Here is a 16,988-nt window from a genome sequence, read left to right as displayed (position 1 = left end):
CTATTCAACACTGTACTGGAGATTCTAATACGTCAATCAGGCAAGAAAAATAAATAAAAGATATCCAGATTAGAAAGAAGCAAAACTATCTCTATTCACAAATGACATTACCTTGTAGGTAATAGCCTAAGAAATACACACACACACACACACACACACACACACACACACACACACACCTCTACTAGGACAAAAGAATACATTCAGCAAGGTTGCAGGATACAAGATCAAGATACAAAATGTAAAGTAAAAATGTCAGTGATCCATATGGCTTCTCTCTCACTTACCAACTTTACATTTCCCTGTATGGCCCTGGAAGATGACTGGTTAGCCAGAGACGGGTAAGATTCCTCAAGGGAGGAACAACCTAAGACAGGCACAGTCGCAGGGGAGCCATCAGGTGAGAAATTGGGGATCAACAGAGGTGAGGCTCAGAACCTCATCCCCCTTGCTTTGAGAGAAATCTTCTGCATCCGTGGATGTTTTGCTGCCCTTGTCTAGCTTGGATTAATACTTAGTCCATAGGCACACACCTGATCATCTACATTTGCCCTCTTACAGCACTAAACTATGTTTTCTACCTTTATCTTGCATCTACCTACCACTTCAGCATTTTATTAAAAATAAAAATAATAATAATAATAAAGGGAGAAATGTGGGATCAACATATAAATCAAGTATAAAAATCAAATGAATATGCATATTTGACCTGATTGTTTATAGGTCATAATGCGTGATCAAAACCGAATGTTTCTGTGATGAATGCCCTTGTACTGTTCACCATGTAAGAATTTATTCACTATGTAAGAATTCGTTCACCATGTAAGAAATTGTTCATTATGGTTCAGAAGATTGGAGACTGACGAGAATTAGGCTTGAGATGGATTAATGATTGTACATTGAGCATTGACCCCCCTATACTGAATTTTATTGTTGTTAACAACCATTTGATCAATAAATATGAGAGAAGCCCTCTCAAAAAATATATATATACATAAAAAAAATGTCAGTGATCCATGTATCCATCACTAAATTATTACTAACAACTAAAAAGCTTGCTCTCTTAATTTCATTAATCTCAACCTGAGATATATAGAATTCAAAATTTATTTTGGCTTTTAAAACTACCTGTGATATTCAGTTAAGAGAAATGTTTCCTAATATACACATAGTTCTAGAAAATGTGTAGGGAAAGATACTTTTGTTTATATTTATATACCAAGAAGGCTAAGTGATAAGAATTAGAAAAGATTTTGAAGCAACAAACAAAGCCTTCTGCTAGGCTCACTAAAGAACACTAATCTGTTCAAGTTTTAATTCTCTTCTAATGGGTTTTCTTCAAAGTACTTTATAGCAGTTGCAATTAGTTCAAAATATTGCATCTTGATGCTCATTCAAACTAGAAAGTAATGACTGCATTTTCACTTATTTAGTTTATATTTCTACTTTGGCCCTGTCTCCAGAGACTTTAAACACCATTAACCGCTTCACAATATTGGTGAGGGCTGTTTCCTTCTTCAATTTCATTAGAATTAACATAGAAAGTGGTATCTTATTCCAATAATATTCAACATGCTTCTTAGGTAACACAAACCAAACATATATAGAAAGGAAAATCACTTTAGTTTCAGAAAAGCATTACAATTTACTTATTTTCTGAAGATGTGAATACAGACCCTGCCTACTCTAAAAGTCATGAGACATAAAGTGGGCCAAGAGTAAGCCTAAGCTTGGAGAGGTCCTGCTAGGTTCCAGAAAATTCCTGTCATACCCTCTACCTCAGGACCTCAATAAACATACATTCATGCACTCACACCAAAGGTCAATTACCATTCCCTGTATACTGGTAGGTTTCCACATCTTCTCCTGTTTAAATTTTTTCAAAAATCAAAACCAGGCTCAAGTTGTAAGTAAAACTTTGGCTAAAGAAAACATTGATGAGACTTTTTTTTTCTCTGTAAATCAGATAGCTTATTGCCTGATTCCTTCCAACTTGTGTATGGATTTTACTCTTCATTCACAATTTGATTCTAATTAGTCAATGGTAAGCAAAGTCAAGTTATTAATTTAAGAATCAGGGCACAATAATTGTATAAAAACATTCTTCTCTACACGATAGAGGCAAATTGTTTAGCAATGAAATATTAAACACATGCTTTCAAAAACAATTTCCTTAATACTGTAAGCCTAAAACATGGAAACTTTGGTTCTTTGGATGAAAACATCTCACCAGCTTCTTTCATCAGTCCCCACTTTCGCAATGAAGATTCAGGAGAGGTAATGAATTCTAGTAAAAGGAAAACCATGGGCCAAAAGAGAAGTCTTCTATATCGGAAAAGAGCATACTACCAGACAGTTCTGTAAGCTCTTTTTTTATCTCGCTGTGTTCCTTTAATTTAAAAATACTGATTAACAACAATAACAGCAAACTGATTAATTGCAAGGTAGATTGCATCACTGTTTCCAATTTTTCAGTGCCTCCCTTTAAGAGGATATAGATCCCTGCTGGTCACTGGCCATATGCACTGCTCTGTAAAAAGATGGATATTCATCCCCTACCCACCACTGATGTCAGGCTTGGCCTTATATGGGAGCCACATGACACATGCCACGTTCAACCAAAGCTTCCATTTCCTTCCACGCAGAGGATGGCACATTCCAAAAATGTGCACTGTCAGGCAGGGTTCTAGAATGAAAAAGATACTAGAGCACAGCTGACCTTCAACTGCCAGGTAGGATGGATGTAACTATACCAGAAAATTGTAGGACACTTGAGATGTGGGGTTGTTGATTATTACAGCATTGCCTGACAGAAGCTGAGTAATACAAACTATAATCCTGACATTTAACCCACTTTGTCATTTTAATTTATCTGTTTAAGAAGAAAAATCTGACAGATGTCATAAACAATCTGGAGGGGATGTTAATTTAGTATGAAAGAAATGTAATGACTCATTTTTAGGTTTATCAGAATCAAGCAATTTGATGTAAAGCTGTCCTATATTCTGTATCAGCAATTAATGCATTGATAAGAGAAAGGAATCCAGAAAGCTGAGAACACCCAAATCTGAAGTCTACAGAAACAAGAAATACATGATTTGGGTTCTCTGTACAGATCACAATGGGCTGAATCCAATTGGAGAATCTGGGGTCATTCTAAGTCCAAAACTGGGGAGGCAAGCATATGGGTATGGATCAAAGTAGAGATATGAGCTCAAGGTAGAGTCATCCATCTAAGACAGTAAAATGACATCAATCTGTTACTGACAGAAAAAATTACTAGAAATCTTGTAAAAATGGATATTCAAACTACCAAAATTCATTGCTTCTAAGTACACCTCAATTTAACAATTTAATAATATAATTGCTTCACCAATTTTCAAGCTGTTTATTTTAATTAAAATACATGTAATAATTCTTAAAAAACACATATTTCTTAGCATCTGTAATGCATAGAGCTCACTATATTAGCACTGAGGAGGATTTTAAAGGCATTAAAAAAGAAATTTTGCTTTCAAAGGAAGAAAAATATTAGCCTATCTTCTGTACCTGTCTGCTATAGTCATTAAATAAACCCAAGCCCAGATATGGGAAAAAAAGATACCAATTTTTTAAAAAGATATAACCAGAACAGTAACTCTCATGAATGCTTTTAAATGTTTTAAGCAACAGAATGGATACAGCCATTGAATACAATTGCTAACCACAACATTAAGTAAGCATGAGAGGGGAAAGAATAATTAATTTTTAAAAGAAGTTATCATTTTTGAGGACCTACTATGTGCTGGGCTATTATGTATATTATCTCATTTAAACTTCGTAACAAATCAGTAGCATAAACATTACTACCTCCATTGTTTTCATGAGGGAACTGAGACTCAGAGAGGTTTACTCATTTAAGGAAACAAAACTAGTAAATGACACAGTCAGAATTTGACCCCCTGCATGATGGCTCCAAACCCCTCACCCTTAAAATGCTGTCCTGGAATTTTGTTAGCCAGGTATCTTTTTTAACCTGCCTTAAAACTTAATTTGTCTTATTCTCAAGGATCTTTAAAGATGATATTTAAAGGTATTTTTATCATATTTCAACAATGTCAAGAATCTGTTCATTTTACTTCACCCAAATATCTCGTGACATAAATTAAGCCCATTTACTCTTTCCATGTCATCAAAGCAACACTTTTTATAGAATTAGTCATATAGCTAGAAGAGACAGCCTGTCTTTATGTAGCAACTAAAAAGAAACTGCTAGATAATTACAAGAAAAAGAATCACCCTATACACAATATCAGATTACCTTCATAAGGTAGTTTTACTAATTTTATTGCTGCACCATCATTATTGTTATTAATAAGCTTACGTGTAGGTATTATAGTAGATTTGACCAGCTGCGATGAACAGTTGTTACCATTTTCTTCATCCATAAAACATGTCAAAGTAGTGGTTTAATGAGTATATAAATAATTAAGAGAAAATACATAGACAGTGTATTTTTATATGTTTTAAATACTGACAAAAAAAGCAGTACCAAAATGACAATGAATTACAGATAATCCTTTCATAGTTTTAAAAAACCTTGTTTTATTAGTATCCCACTAGTTCAAAATACACAACAACTTGGACACAGTATATTATTCATTCTAAGGTAAAAAAGCTCAAAATAAATCTCAAGATGTTTTTCCATATATACCTCATTGTATCTGTTGAAGATCCTGTATTAATAGACGGACAGACAGACAGACAGACAGATAGGTAGAATCACAAATATTTTAAGGTTGGAAGGAACATCAGAACTCATGCCCTGTGATTCTGTCATTAAAATACTTCCTATAGGATAGTGGTTACATGTCAAGGACTCTGAAGCCGGACTAGCTGGACTAAAACACTGGCCCTACGTGTACTGGCCACGGACTCTGGGCAGGTGACTTTACATCTTTGTTTGCTTCTCTATAAAATGGAGCATGAAGATCCTTCCTCATAGGTTATGAAGATTAAATGCAGTACAGTACATGTAATGGGCTCACTACACTTCCTTACATATAAGAAACACTAAGAGACCCTGAGGCCATGTGGACTGCGTGCCCCTCTAAGGAGACACTGCCATTAGATGTCAGAGCAATATTGTGGGACACCTGAATGTCAACTCTTGTGGGTTTGAAAACAATTTTTAAAAATCAGTTTTTAAACAGTCTACAATTAGAAAAGCCCAGTGATTTTTCCTGGCTATGTAGCCTCATCCAATTACTTCTGAATCAAACCTATTTTTAAAAACACTCTAATTAAATTACAGATGGCATGATACAGATTTATGCTAAAGTGGCTTACTCAGACTTTTCATTCATTAGTCACTTGCTTTAAACTATCTATGACATACTTTTTATTTACATTTTGGACTCTAATATTGGGAATATCCTCTTCTCTATCGTTCCATTCTCTGAAATTTCCATTCCTCACAGATAATTTTTAACACATCTCCACTACTCCCAACATAACCAAATCTATGAACACCCACATGCTCTCCCTCTTACAGGTGGCCTTGCCTGTCCATTTCCTTCTTGGGGCACCTCCTCTACCAGTTTGCCCATCTGTCCCCTCAAGAGTTGTATTCCCCACTTTCTCACCTCCCATTCAGTCCTTGAGCCCACTGTCAACTCCGTAAGCCACCTCAACCTGCTCCAGTCAGGTGACAGCTCTGAAGCAGCGGACCACAGACCCCATCTTCTCGTAGTCTGCTACCTCTCCCACAATTGTTTTTCAACCTCATCCATTGGTTGTTTGTTCCCTTTACTGCCCGTGTGTCCTCAGTCTAGTTCTCATTCTCTCCTCACTCTTCCTGAATAATCTTGTCCATCGCACAGCTTTCACCAGCCCTGTATGCTGACAACTTCCCAAATCTTTACTTCTGTCCTTAAATCATTATCACACAGCAAACTTCCTGTAGGTGATTCTACCTGGAGGGCCCACAGCCATTTCAAATGCCACATAGTGAAATCCAAACACTTTACCTTTCCCATTCAGCTTGCTTTTCCTCCTATATTCCCTACCTTATCACCCATATTCTAAAGGCCTCTTTGACCCCTCATCCTCTCTCATTTCTCCATCCAGTCAATCAGCTAGTTCTACCCTGGATTCCCCTAAACACCTCTCTAATCCATCCCCTCCTCTCTGTCCTCACTCTCTGACTGACCTCCTGATCCTCCAGCAGTGCCCCTCAAGGCCACCAGACTCACCCTTGTAACATGCCTTCTAGAAATGATAATGCAATGCAAATGTGACCATTTTGTTCCCCTGCTCAGAGTCCTGAATAGCAGGCCATCACCTACTAGAAAATGTTCAGGCTCCTTGGAATGCATGCAAGGCCCTCCAAGGCCTGGCTCCTGGAGCTCCACTCCCCCAGATCCTCTCCTTCGAGCCCCTACCTTGAATGTTTCAGAACTGCACTTGCCTCTAGCCATCATTGCTATCATTCATAACAAGCTATTTTTCACCTCTTTGCCTTTGCTTATGACATGTGGACCTGCCACATGTCCCTTTGCCCCCAGCCTAACTCCTATTCTTCTTCTAAAACTCAAATTAAATGTCACTTTCTCCAGGAAATAATCCCCAAAACTCTGCACTGGGTACGGTACCCTTTTATGTACTCCACAGGATTCCTGATTAGAGCATATAAAAACTAAACTGGGATTATTTGAAATAGTCTGTTACAGGCTAAATTATAAATTATAAATACATCAAGGGCTAGAAAAGTGGTTTACTCACTTCTCTGTCTTGCTCAATAAATGGTTATTCATTTCAACCCAGAAACCTTTAAGTCTATTAGGAATAAAGTTACAGAGACCAGCTTAAGGCATCCAAACTGTGTTACATTATAATATATAAAATTTTAGGACTTTAAAATATTGCTTTTGTAAGAAAAAGAATAGAAATTAATTTATATAACTAATTACCTACCTAAATATTAGACAATAACATTCCATACTTCCTTTGGACAATAAATATTTAATTCCCATACTCAGAACTTGTTAACTCAGCCTTAGAGTTTTAATTCAAGTTGGGAAGGGAGCAGGAGGCAGCACTGTTTGGGAAGAGTGGCAGCTACTTGCAGGAAGGAAGTCAAATAGGGGAGTATGGGGGGCACCTCTCCTACACACGGTCATGCTTTTGGAGCTACATAAAACATCTGTCCCGAGCTCCAAATATCCTGCGGCCACACATGACAGCAGTACTCAAGAGAGCGTGGACTTCATCCACATCAACCTAACCAGAGCCCAGACAAGATCAGCCAGGCCAAAGGCTTCATCCTACAGACACAGCTAAAGGCACAGCTGGTATACCCCGGGAAAGGAGAAAACCATGTGATTTCACATAAAAAAAAAAAAAGGCTCTTACACACACGGTGATCTGAAGAGGTGCCTTCCCACCTCTGCCAACGCTGCTGCCTGTTTCCACGAGGTGATGGGCAGCTCTTGTACTTTGCTCAGAGGGTCTCTAGAGCTGCACCCTCTGGCCATGAGAATCCTCATCAGCACCACCGCTACAGACCAGGAGAGGGACTGGGTAGCATGTTTCAGAAAGTGCAGGCACCAAAACATTCGGGCCCTGAGCCTCTACTTCAGTGAACTGCAGAGTCTACAGCCAGTGAAGATGTCAGCCTCTCAGCCTGGGATAAAGTCCTCAACCTCCAAAAGCACTTCCCACCTTCACAGTTCTGAGAAACGACGCCAGCGGGCTCCCTGCCATGGCCTGAAAGGGAGCAAGCAGGGCCATGCCATCGGCCTGTCATCTCAGACAAGACCAAAAGCCTGAGTAATGTAACCGAAGTTCAAAATTTAGCTGCCCATTATCAGCTGCTTTTTTGTTCTGGAGGAAATCTTGGGTGTTTCTTCTCAGGACCCAACAGAGCCAAATGCTGAGAGTCCTTTTGTCTTTTGGGGCATTGCCCAAATCACCTGACTGTTCTGTTATTTGTACCATATACTGGTAGCCAATAAATAGTGTTTTCCCCAGTGCGGAAACAAGTACACTCATTTGATGATACTAGTACGAACCAAAGCAAAACCAAACACTTGCTTTCCTTGATATGGGCTAGACCTATCTCCATACTAAAGGGGGAACAGTTTCTCATTCGCTTCCTCCCAACTGGATGGAAAAGTTAAATAGATGGAATGTAACATCGCATATTCACAAGAAATGACTAAACATATTAGGTAACACAATAGATTATGTTGAATAAGGAAAATCATGGGCCATAGAAGCACAAAGGAGAAGTATTAGCCTAAACAATGGCTTAAAGCTATTGCAAACACTTCCTCTGTGGGTTCCCACGTGTTCCATGGCTGTAAGATTTAAATCGGTCCTACTATTCCTGAAAGTCAGCTTTTTTTTTCCAAACTGAAATAGTCACAATTGTTTAAACACAATCTGCTTGCTCTTATCAGCAACAGTCTTCTATGTCTATCTTAGAGAAGGGCAATGTCTGTATGTGTGTGTGTGCATGTGCACTCATGGCACACACAAACCCTCATGAAGAAGATAAAGTAAATAAACTTCCCACCAATCTCACAGCACATTCAAAGTCAATTGTGCTGTATTTACTCACATAATCAGTCCTATCTGTACTTATTTTCTAGGAAAAGAGGACTGGAGATTAAACCCAGAAACTGCAGCTAAGTCTGAGCACCTGATGGACTCAGGGAACTCTGTGGCAGGGCTGAGGGAGAGAGTAGCTGGCAATGCTTGGACAGAAGGTTCCCCCTGGAGCTTGGAGGTGAGTTGGGATTTCTCCTAGGACACTGGAACGCTGCAATTTGCAGCTATGGCCACAGGGTAGTGCCGTGATTCTGAAAGTAGCTGCCCCTCTTCCCAAACAGTGCTGCCTCCTGCTTCCCCCCATGCCCACTCTCTGCCAGAGGGAACGGCTGGGAGAGAGTGGGGACATTTGGTCTGCGTCCTCGGTACTTAGAGGACTGATGTGGGATCCCAAAAAAAATCCAGAAGTATTTGTAAGACTTCGTACCCAGTTACTCCCAGCATTTGCTCCTGATGCAGAAGGACCAGACTTTGAAGAACTGAAGAGAACTATAATGCTGTAAAAGGTGATTAGCCTATTGATTACAAACTTTGTTTACGTATGTTTTTATGTTTGGTTCCCACTCTTATCCCCACTAGGATACAATTAACCACCCCCTCACACTCATCAAAATTGTATTGGAAAGACTCACGAAAATGAAATAAATACTGCATCTAAATGTACCCTCCTGGCATTATGGAACTGTAGTGTTAGTATACAAAAGCCTCCCCAAAATAAAGAGAATAAAATGTGGCATTTTTAAAGAGCTTCCTTCCAAAGGAATTTTAATCCTTTAGTTCTTACTATTCAAAGTTTGGTCTATGGACCAGCAGTATTACTAGGGAGCTGGTTAGAAATGCAGACTCATAGCCCCACCCTGGACCTATTAAATCTGAATCTATTTTGTAAAGATTCCTAAGTTATTCAGATGCACGTTAAAGTTTGGAGCACTGGCCCAGGTGAGAGTTAAGTACACTGACCTATGTTTGCAAAATAGTTTTCTAAGCTCTTTTCTTCCTTGAGATGTATTTTATAGAAAAACAAATACATTTTGAAATTTGAAAACAAAAACAGATTATTTACCAAAATTGGTGAAGATCCACTACAGTAAAGCCTTTTCCTATCAAAACTGCCAGGTAACTCATTAACATTTCAATGACCACCAACAGAAAATCTGTTCTGTCACTGCATAACTCAGGTAAACAGTACAGGCATGACGAGAAAAATTTCACTAAGACTAACAGACTCACATTACAGTACTCTAGAGGATTTTTGAAAACTAATTTCCTGTCCATGAAGAGGGAAAAATAAAATTATTTTCAGTACCAAATTAAGCACATAACTCTAAACCGAGTTGCTATGCTAGAGTGGTCTTCAAATTACAGTCATGTTTGTTTACCACAGCTCACAATGAGCCTCCTGGGAAAAAATTACACGAAGAAGTTTAAGTGCCCTCTATGCCCTTCTCCACAGGTGGGCAGAGGTACTGCAAAGGGGAAAAAATACACAAGTGAATGCAATTAATGACTTCTGCACTCTTGTATTCCCACTCCCCTGTGATGGAAATGATCACAGATTCTTGAAGTTGGAAGGACTCTGAGAAAACTTATTGCTGCTAGTCCACTTATCCAGGAATCATTGTCTACAAAGCACCTGGCAGGGGGTCTACGGCCTCCTAAAGATAGGTAATTGCTACCCTCGGAGATGGCCTCCTCAGGTCACTGTTAGATATTCTCAGGCCCCCTGATCTTACTCATGCCCTTGAGCAAACCCAGAGCAACTCTCCTCCCCCTTCCCAAGGAAAAGACACCTCCAAACACTCCAGGGCCCCACCAGATCATGTCCCCAGGTGTTAGCTTCCTTAGACTAAACCCATTTAGTTTCTTGGGTGGTGTGGGATCCTCTTACCCGGTATAACTGTGTGTTTTGTTTCTATTGGAACTAAATTATGATTAGCCTGACAGAATTTAATGAGACCCAGAGTGCCAAATGAAGTCATTTGATGTAATGGGTGGTAATTTAATACATTCTCAGTGAAATATCAAAGATTATGTAATGGTTAATACATCTACATATGTTACTAATACAACCATAAGTAAGGGCATATTTGTCTGCTAGACTATGATGTACAACTAAGAAAAACTACAACCCCTACTCGCAAAAATGTCCCTGGGTCCCGTGCCAGGGACAGAACTCTGTACCAGATGGATGACCTGACCTATTATGGCCTTTCTGTAGCCTTCCATATTTACGATAAAGAGACGTTTTTAAGGAAGTTAAGGGTATTGAAAGAACTACATTTGGCATTCACAAAGCAACTGACACTTTTATTACTTAACATCACAACCTTTTGAGGTAGGCCAGCATAAGGGCTGTCATTTTATAAGTGATTAAACCAAGGCTGAGAATAGGAAATGAGAAAAACAGTGAGCTGCCCAGGGCCAAACAGAAGCAAGGCTGGTGCCAGATGAATTCAGAAATCTCAATTAAATTCCCAGACAAAAGAGTACAGGCAACACTGAAAATAAGTTTTATGTATTTCACTTTAAAATAAAACAAGGAAGCGTTATGTTACCATCCAATGACATTAAATCATCTTTTATGGCCTTGATTTTGCCATCAGTGCTTTATTTGCAAAATCAGAAAGTTTAAACAGGCAAACTTATTCCAGGTTAAAAACCCCACTTACACATACACAAAAATCTTGCATTCCATTTTGAGGTTAATTTTGTTTTCTTAGTTTGACTGTTATTTTAGCCAGTATTAAGCCAAAGGGCCTCCTCGTTCAAGTTACTAAATCTAGAGTGTCATTGATTAGACAGACCCGTTCTAGTTCACAGGGACATTCTCCCAAAATAGATTCTTCGCATTTTATAATCCTCCTACATTTTCACAGGAGAATCTGGCACACAGGAAGGAATCATTTACCCCCATACAATATTCATCTTCATTGTCATTAAAAGACATTTGATTAAACCCCATCTGCACATCTGGCGCACATTCTCTCTGATACCCTCACAGGGCCCAGCTGACTCTGAGTCTCAACTTCAGCGCCCCGAGTTAACCAGTTGTCCCACTGGCTTTGTTCCAAACACACTACCGGTGGCACTAGGCTGGTGCTCCTCACTAGGGGAGGCAGCACTCAGCTCCCTGCCCCTGGCAATTCACTGGTTCCCATCCACACCTCCCTTCCTGACTGTAGCCCACAGTCTTGGGAGTCTTGGGAGCCACTCCTGGAAATGTTTTCTTCCACTCACTAGCTAAGGCCTTTTTCCTAGGCTCAGGGCAATGCTCTCAGCCAATGGGAGCTGCCACAAACAAGCATAAAGCCACTTTTGGCCAATGGGAGTGAGTGCAGCCAGTCAGGCAGCTCCCTCCTGACCAATGTGCTGCAGAAAGCCTGGCACTCTGCCCATGCCCAGAGCATGCTGGGAGTGTCGCCCTCTCCTTCCACCCTGGTAGTTCTGATGAAATGCTCTGACCCCTAAAAACTGACTAAAGAGAAAGGGGCAGGACTTAAAATGTTTGCTTTGCTGAGGCTAGAGGAAAGGTTCAAGGCATCTGAGGGTCAAGATCAGGGACCTGGGGCAGTGTCCTGACACTATGAGGGACTTGGGAAGGCTAAGAAGGCCTGCAAGAAGCCACGGCCTGGTCATGTTGGCCTGCGGTAGATTTGAAGAGAACCAATAGGTACTATTGGGAAACATCCCTGTGGAGGGTAAGTTATTTGTGGCTCTCTTTATTCCCTCTTTCCCTGCAGGAGTGCCATCCGTCCCCACCCTGCCTTAGTTAATAACTATCTTCACCAAAAAGTGTCACACTTGATTCCCTCCTTATTTCTATTCAGTCTTCCTTCCATGTAGTCTTCCCTCCCTTTTCTCCTTAAATTCTACTTCTCAAGGATCCACTTCAAATGTCACTGCACCATGAAGGTCTCTCAACATGATGTGCCCCCATTCCTCTCAAACAAGCAGTGTCTGCTTTGTATTAGAGACATTTATGTGTGCGGTTTATTCTCCTACAAGTCACCAGTAAACACGCTCTCTTTCCTTTGCATCCCGTACAATTGGGTTTTTTTAACCAGGAGTTTCAAACCATAGATGGATGGGGAAGGAGGAAGAAGAGAAAGAGGAGGAGGGAGGGAAAAGAGAAGAAGAAATAGAATGGAATATAGAATAGAAAATGTCAAAGTGCATCATGCAAAGGATAAGAGTCATTTCCCAACACTTTCTTCAGTTATGTGTGTGTGTGTATATGTACATGAATAATGTACTGGTGCAGTGTTAGATTTATCTGTTAGTGTGAGTCATGGTCTAAAAGGTTTGAGAGCCACTGATCTATAGCACCTGCCCTATAGTAATGCCTAACTCTATAAATGCCTATTGAATTGAAGAGAACTGATGAGTGCAAAACAATCTTACATAACTTCAAAAGTTCCAGTCTGAAAAAGTATGAAGTATAATACCTATTGGAACAAAAAATAAATGGATCCTGGCCTATGTGAAGCTACTGGATGTAGGGGAAGGAGAAGGAGTAGAGAGAGGGATCTGGGTATTTCTGTTGTATTTTGATAGACTTTCTCCCCAATAACTAAAATGTGTTTATACTTAAGGAAATTAAATACAGTTTGACCAAGTTCATTTTGGAAAACTTTTCTCATTCATTGAAACCACCTCATGCTTACAAATTCTGCATCTTTAAAATATTAGAATAGGTACTTCCACCATGATTCATAAAAGGATCTTTCAGAGACACCATGAAAGCTTTTGTTCAAGTTCTTTCTGTCCAAGATGTCTCTATGGCCTCTCAAAACCCCCACCTCACCATCTGCAGGAATCCCATTCATCTTCCAAGACTTTAGTTCAAAGGCTACCTTTCCCATGGAAACCTTTTTTTTTTAACTCAGTTTTTCCTCTTTCCCTCCTCCACCACCCACCCCAGTCCCAAATATGGTGTTTCCCTCTTCTGAATCACCAGTGTTGGAAACTTACATTTTTACATGCATCCGTGTCTCTGTCCCCAACTAGACAATGACATGAGACAACCTATGGTTTACTCATCTTGGTATACCTTACAGCAACTAGCAAAAGGTCTTGAACTTAAGAGACGATCAATAAATATTTGTTAGGTGAATAAATGAAAGCAACAGCCTATTAAAAGGGATGGTCATTATTGTAAAGGCCCTGAGGAGTGGCTCCTACGTCCAGCAGCTGATGAAAAGCTGTGGAGAACAGGAAGAGTAGAGCGGGAGGGTGAAGAGGCGCTTCTCCTCTGGATATCTGCCCCCGCGACCTTACTGATCCTCAAGTCTTCAGGGACCCAGCTCTATGAATGAAGCTTTGGAGCTGGGTGCAGAATGAATGCCTGCCTTCACATTGTTCCAAGTCCTTCAGTCTTGCTTCAGAACAGAAGTGGGAAGTGGAGTAAGGGGGCTACCCTTCTCAACTTGAAGGCTGAAGGAGTTATTTGGACAATTCAGGCTCTAAAGAACTCCCCTGAAAAATAAGTATGGGTGTTTCTGAGTTGGGGAAAGGGTGTGCAAGGAAATGGAAGAGATGGTTCTTATATTATCGATAATCTATACTGATTATATTCAACAGTATGAGCTTTTTTCTTCATATTGTCTATACGGTCATTTGGGGACACTTTCTGGGACCAGGAGACTAAGCCAGCTCAGGTTCAAAGCCATAGTCACAACTAACAAAACTGCAGTTTGTTTTACTGGAAAATGATGCTCACCAATTAGAGAAAATTGTTAGGGATTAAAATACCATTCTCTTTTGCCATTACCTGTATCTTTCCTCACTCTCTCCAAAGAAAAATGTTTTACTAAGATGAACCAAAGGAAGAAGCTTTTAGTGGTCTTTAAGTTTGCATGCTATTTTATATGTTAATTTACAAAATCATGGTATTTTGTTCTCAAATTTTTAACTTTAGGCCATTATGATTTAGGGATTTGACCTTCACTTTCTTTGCTTTAACATTAACTTCAAATCAATCAAGGTTTAGTTTTGTAATTAATTTCAGAGCCACCCTCACAAATAGGAAGATTTCTGCAGTACTGTAGAAAATGCACTGGATTTGAAGTCAGAAAACTGGGCTTCGAAATTAATGCTCGGTTCAAATATGACTCCTCCTCTTCTGAATCACCTCATGCAGGTGTGTGTGACCTCATGCAGATTACCTTATCTTCACCACCTTCAATTTCCCCATCTGTGAAATGGAAATAATAATAGTACTTGCTTCCTAAGGTTGTTGTGAGGATTAAATGAGCTAAGACATGTACTTAGAACAAGTTATAACATGTCATGTCCTTAGCACAGTGTCTGGTAAGTGTTAAATATTCAGTATATGTTAGTTTAGAAATTCTGCTGTCATTTGTTTGATGGTCTCAGGGGAGTCATTTTACAGTTTCAAAGCCTCAATTTCCTTGTCTATAAAATGGGACAACTTTGACTTACTACCACCAGGATTGTGTATAAGATTCAAATGGATATGAAAATATTTGATGCAGAGAAAGTACTCAAATAGTGGTTATTTTGGATCATTTGTAAGTGTAAAAGTAAACCATAAACTTGAAAACATATAAACTTAATAGTAAACCATAAAATTGAGTCAAAAAATACCATCCAAAAATTCATCCACGCCTGAGAAAAGGTCTGTGTCAGAAATGCATACTCCAGGAGTCTGATTGGTATTTAACTTGTCAAAAACATATAAGCTTTTGTAAAATATAAATTCTACATCTGCAAACTAGAAACAGTCTCTCAGTCAAGTCAAACTGCCCTACTATGTAAGCAAGAAAGCCTGCATGCTTTCATAAGCCAAAGGTAAATTGATGCATTGATTAAAATCTGATTGCATGTACAGCAGCTTTTTTAAATGTTTAATTTTTTTCACTTTTTAAAATAATAAATATACTGTAGCTAATGTATATTTCAAGTCAATTCAACAGACATGTATTATATAACTGTGCTCCAGGTAACTCAGCTGGGAACTAAGGATGCAAAGAGAAATGAAACTCAGGCCCTGTGCTGGAAAAACCCACAGACTATGGCTGGTAATTTCAAAATACTACTTGTGAAAGCCATGAGGGGGCTTCAGTTTGAGTCAGCAAGCAGACAAGCAACATTAAAATATGCCAAAACAATTAAGTTCTTTCCTTTGAGTGAAAACCTGCCTTTTAAAAGCAAAAGTCATTTTTAAAGCACAGTTTCTAACTAGAAACCTACTGAATTTGTGCCAGAAACCAACATTTATAAATATAAACCTGTAAAATAATAGCTATCTGTAAATGAAAGGCTGAAATAACCCCAGGAGCAACAACACAGTAATTAGCAACTTTTATAGAGTAGTAACATGTTTCATATTCTTTATACGCTGGCTCTTTGAAGTTTCCAGTGTAATATATAAAAGTTTTATTACATTAGGGCCCATCCTCGTGTATTTTATAGGCGCCAGCATTATGCAGAGTAAGCTGTACTTAGTCTTCATTGGATCTTTTATAAGAAACTGCTCGATAATGTGCTACCTCTGTGACCAGTTTAGTTTGTTACACCTGGCCTTAGAAAGATAAGTCACTCGAAGCCTAAATCACAGAAAACATACACATATCCACAAATCATCTATACGATCTAATAAATTATAAAGCAGCTTAGCTTTAAAATTGTACATTGCATATTCATATGCACACCACTTGCAGTTTTAGACACATGTGAACTCTGCTGAATTAAAGCAAAGGGGAAAAAAAAACAAAAACCTTAGCTTACAGTAAGCGATTACCAGAGGCAGAACAGAGTGCAGTTAATATGCTTGTTCCAGCAGATGTTCATTCCCGTAAATATTAAACATAACACAAGTTCCTCCAGGAATATGCAGGCAGTAATTTTACCACCTGAACAGGGCTGGCTGGAAACATTTAGGAGATAGGGGGTGGGGGGAACAAGAGGGATACTGAAGCAGCCAATAGGATTTTTAAGACACCCGCAACTAGAACTAAACTGCTTCTGGCGGCGATTTACCTACAGCAGCTCCTCAAAATGAGAACCCGGAGTGCTCCCCGGGCTGCCCGCTCCCCGAGCGGCGAGCGTGGAATAAAGGGCTTCCCAAGGCGCCACGGTTGGGTGGGGAGGAGGAGGTGTACTGTCCTGAGGTGTGAAGGAAGGGCCCAGAGGAATCGTGAACCTCGAGGAAATGAGTCTCTCCTGGGCCAAGGCCTCTGGAATTCCCGCACGAAGAAGCGCTCGCCCTCTACCCTGGGTGTTCACTTTCCACTGGGTGGGAGAGGGTGTGAGAGGCAGAAGGGATGCAGCCGCCAACACACGGCGCAGACGGGCAGGAAGCTGGAGCATCCTCTAAAGGCACTTTGCAGCAGCCCCAACTCCACGGGAACCAGAGGCTCTTGGAGGAGAGGGCG

At 39.7% G+C, this 16,988-nt stretch overlaps 1 protein-coding gene across 4 annotated transcripts in view; it reads right to left on the bottom strand.

The window, feature by feature from the left end:
• Window positions 1-16,988, bottom strand: part of AFF3 (ALF transcription elongation factor 3) — a 519,828-nt gene that overhangs the window by 502,150 nt on the left and 690 nt on the right. The window contains exon 1 of one of the 4 annotated variants that reach the window (XM_037020015.2): window positions 2,231-2,939. The exons of the other annotated variants lie outside the window; for them this stretch is intronic. The gene's annotated coding sequence lies outside the window, so the exon portion shown is untranslated. Of the gene's footprint in view, window positions 1-2,230; window positions 2,940-16,988 lie in introns of those variants that run through there. 4 annotated transcript variants of the gene reach the window in all.

The sequence above is a fragment of the Manis javanica genome, chromosome 1 (assembly GCF_040802235.1).
Source record: "Manis javanica isolate MJ-LG chromosome 1, MJ_LKY, whole genome shotgun sequence".
In the NCBI taxonomy this organism is placed as follows: Eukaryota; Metazoa; Chordata; class Mammalia; order Pholidota; family Manidae; genus Manis; species Manis javanica.
The sequence above is the reverse complement of the archived record's forward strand: the minus strand, read 5'-3'. Positions and strand labels throughout refer to the sequence as shown.